This window comes from Populus euphratica, unplaced genomic scaffold (assembly GCF_000495115.2).
Source record: "Populus euphratica unplaced genomic scaffold, PopEup_1.0 scaffold2489.1, whole genome shotgun sequence".
Classification (NCBI taxonomy): domain Eukaryota; kingdom Viridiplantae; phylum Streptophyta; class Magnoliopsida; order Malpighiales; family Salicaceae; genus Populus; species Populus euphratica.
The window spans coordinates 1-4,332 of record NW_011502306.1 but is presented as its reverse complement, the minus strand read 5'-3'; the positions used below and the strand labels follow the sequence as shown (position 1 = coordinate 4,332).

The following is a 4,332-nucleotide window of genomic DNA, read 5'->3' as shown; positions in this document are numbered from 1 at the left end:
TGGTTGCTCATATGATGGCCACTGGAGGTTTACATGGTCGTTAACTTCAGGGCTCATGGAATTAGTCGTGGTACGTGTAAACTGGTCCGGACACCCACGTTAATCGGAAAAAAAAAGGAACACCGACCAAGACAAACACACCAAAAAGAAAAAGACGAGAAAGAACCTGGCAATGAAAGAACTATAAAAAGTAAACAATGAATGTTTACTTTTTAAATTTGAGTAATCCTCAATGAATGTTTTCCATCTATTTTAAAGGTTTTTTATCCATTTTTTCTTTAATTTTTTTTTTGTAATAAATGATCATTTTGTAAAGATAAAAAAAATATATTTTTTAAAAGTATAAACAAGCAAAATTATGTCGAGGATAAAAGAAAAGGTGAAGTTAGGTGCACAATTGATACTGCACTTAAAAAAATAGTTTGGAGAAATATTTTATGTTTGTAAAAGTACAGAGAGGAGGTAGATTACGGATCACGATCTTGTAAACCTGCTAAACCCAACCCGATTCACACACAGTACAGGGATACCACACGTTACATTCTCCCATATTGAATATGTGTAAAAATATGTTTTTATTTAAACATATATTAAAAATACTTTAAAAATACAAACAAATACCTACTTTATATATATATATATATATGGATGCTTGTTTACATGGTTTGGATTGTTTTAAAGCAAACCACAGCCTTTAAACATTTAATAACAAAAAACCTATAATTTAATATTTATGTGGAATAAGTGAAAATAGAAAGCAGCTACTTGTTGCTTTCCTCAAACTTATGGAACTCAGCGGAGAGTGAGTTCAATTTCACTGAACAATGAAAGGTAACTTTACTGTTTACATGAATAGTGAAACTAGTGGAGCTACTTTTCACTTTTCATGTTATTGTTTTGGACCGATCGGATCTCATCCCAAATTAAATGTATTAAATCATTGGTTAAAAAAATTTAATTTTTATTTTTTAATTATATTTTATTAAAAAAATTATAAGGAAAATAATAATGTAGTATTTGTAGAATTTGATTGCAATTCTAATTTTGTTTTTGCAAGGTCCAACCCAGTTAAAAAAAATTTATTTTTATTTTTATTTTTATTTTTAATTGTATTTTATTCAAAAAAAATTAGAAGGAGATCGTTTGATAATGTAGCATTTGCAGTATTTGTTCGTAATCCCAATTTTATTTTTGCTAAGTCTGACCGAGTTAAAAAAATTCAGTTTTTATTTTTATTTTTAATTTTTTTATTAAAAAATCAGAAAGAGATCGTTTAATGATTGTAGTATTTGCAGAATTTTATCGCAATCCCAATTTTGTTCTTGCCGGGTCTTACCTAGTTAAAAAAATTTAGTTTTTATTTTTATTTTTAATTGTTTTTCATTCAAAAAAATTAGAAAGAGATTGTTTGATGATATAATATTTGCAGAATTTGATCGCAATTCAAATTTTATTTTTGATAATATTTTTACCTGATGTTGTTGTGCGTTTAATAAACCATAAAAAATATCATTTTTATTGAATAGATTTTGTACATAATGAAATTACACATAATTTAATAAAATAATAAAAAATATTCGATATCAATATTATTTATTTTATAATATAATAACAGTAGTGAAATTTACAATATTTAAATTCAAAACCATTAATATATATGTGTGTATATATATATTATAACATCAATTTAAAAAATATTTTTTTAATTAAATATATTAAATTATTTTTTATTTAATCTTAATTTCAACTATTATTTTAACTAAAAATATATTTTTTAAAATTAATTAAAATTAAAAAATACTTTTATAAAATAATTTTCCTTCTAATCCCGCTTCTTAGCCGCCTGCCCCTCCCTCTTTACAAACAAGCAACTCTCTGCCCCCAGAATACGAGGATATTTCTAAAACCTCTTTGAACGGGATCAGTTGGTCTTTTGGCTTCTTAAGCGTTTTTGCTTTTGCTTTTCACCTGTGAAAGTAGCTAATGATGTCCTTTTTGTTTGGATGCTTTAGATGCAACCATGCTTCATGCAAAAACTATCCAACGCCCTCGGGTTTTGTATTTCAGAGCCTGCTTCATGCTCCCTTGAGAATGCTCTGCCCTGAGACTGAGAGTACAGGTCTTATGTTTTTAACTTTATTTCATTGTGCAGAAAAATAAATACATAAATTAAATCACAGCGTAGCATTGTTAGTTGTGAAATTTTTTACAACATCCTCGGAACCCTGCTTCTACTCCTGTTTCGCACTTCCGCTCTTCCAGTTCAACCGAACACGGTAGCTCTCCACCAAATCAAATGCCACACTTTTCCCACCGCTACATCTCTGACTCTCCTCCGCCATCCCAACCACCAACAATCCCAAAGCCTCAAAACCCAACTTTATCCCTCCCTCAACCCGTTACCCTCTACCTTTTCTAGTCTTTTCACTGATATCTCTTCTCACTGGCCTTTCTGGGATCGCTATCTCAGATCTGCAGGCTCAAACCTGTTCCAGTTTTTCGTTGTAGCAAATCTGAGGACACTTTTCGAGCATTTTATTCTGGTTCGGGTAGACGGAGAATTGATTGACAGGCCTAAACTTCTTGGGTTTGTTGGGGCTCAAACCGGGTTTAAATCCTGTGATCGCCGGACTGCACTTCGAAGTGCTTGGTTTCCTTGTGACCCAGATGGACTTTTGAGGTAAAACCATGACTTTTGCGTAGAAAGTCGAGAGCTTTGAGAGGTTCTTTTTTTAAAAAAAAATCAAGAACAGTGATGATGATCTATTAATAAATATGCTATTCTGTTTTGTTTTGGAGTCTTGCTGTATAAAGTAATCCTATAAAAATGAGTAATCGTAGTTGAGGAAATTACTCTGTTTAAGCCATGTAGATTGCATTTCATAATAATCAAAATCTGAATTTTATTAAATGGAAATCGCATCCTCATCTCATTACAATTCGTGAAAAACCAAATGGGGGCCATGAATTAATGGGAGGAGAAATGATACCATGCCTCTCTCTGTTACTGTACATTCTAGTAAAGTTGTACTTCTATAATTTCATGTCTAGAGGAACTTGGCTGGCAATGATGTCACTGATAATCCCAGCTCTATGTGATCTTCAATTGGAAGGTCCAGGATTATTTGTTATCATTTTATGTCCAAGCTTATAACATTGTCCAAGAAGATATTTCATTTTATGTTTATAATTTTGAGTCTTGAGGAACTTACTGGAAATAATTTCATTGATAATCCCAGCTCGATGAGATCCTCGAATACAAGGTCTAGGAATTCTTTCTGAGCCTATAACATTGTTTGAGTACACCGTATTTTATTTTACTCTTAAAATATGGAGCGTTGAGAGGAAATTTCTGGCAATGATGTCATTGATAATCCCAGCTTTATGAGATCTTCAATTGGAAGGTCCAGGAATAGATGTTATCCATTTCTTTCTAAGCCTATAACATGTTCTAGTAAGATGTTTCATTTTTTTTCATAATTGCAAATCTTGAGGATCTGGCTATGCTGATCATTGATAATCCCAGCTCTATGAGATCTTCAAATTGAAGGTCGAGGAATAGATGTTTATTATTTTTTCTCTCAGCTTGTAACATTGTTTGAGTAAAATATTTTGGTTTACTTTTATATTTGTAAGTTTTGAGTAACTTACTGGCAAATGATGTCATTGATAATCCCAGCCCAATGAGATCTTCAATTGGAAGGTCTGGGAATAGATGTTATCAACTTAATAATAAACCATGTAATTGAGCATGTAGTAAGAATCCATTTGATGGTTTGAAGGAAATCCCTTCACATAATAATAAACCATGTATTAAGAATCTATGTGATAGCTGATATAAATATTGACTGAAGTTGCTCGCAGGATGGAGGGATATAGTGGAGATGATCTAACTAATGTCTGCAGAGATGCTTCTCTAAATGGCACGAGGCGAAAGAAAGTGGGCAAGAAACGAGATGAAATTAAGAACGTTTAAGGATGAGATTTCAAATGATCCTGTTGCAATGTGTGATTTTGAAGAAGCCTTGTTGAGTTAAATTTTATTTTTCTCCAGAAATTATATATGATTGCTTTCGGAAAGGCTACTTCTGAACATGCTGTGTCAGTATATTCATTTGGCGTTTATATGAAGAACAAACAAAATATCATTTTCAGGCTATTATTATTTATTGGGTCACAGTTTGGCTTCGCTTCTGGTGATCGAAATCATGTGTTTGTGTAAGATACCGGGGAATGCATTGATTCTTCTTGGGGTACTTCACCTGCATGGACGTATCCAATTGGATCCTTGTAAATTTGAAAAATCAATCTTAAATCCAAGTTTAGCAGGCT

At 31.9% G+C, this 4,332-nt stretch overlaps 1 long non-coding RNA gene across 1 annotated transcript in view; it reads right to left on the bottom strand.

The window, feature by feature from the left end:
- LOC105119055 (uncharacterized) overlaps nt 1-3,703 on the bottom strand; it is a 19,109-nt gene extending 15,406 nt beyond the window's left edge. Inside the window, exons 1-2 of the long non-coding RNA XR_841060.1 lie at nt 2,136-3,703; nt 711-717 (exon numbers count right to left, since the gene is read on the bottom strand). This is a non-coding gene — a long non-coding RNA (uncharacterized LOC105119055). The remainder of the gene's footprint in view (nt 1-710; nt 718-2,135) is intronic.
- Between the last annotated feature and the right edge of the window lie 629 nt (nt 3,704-4,332).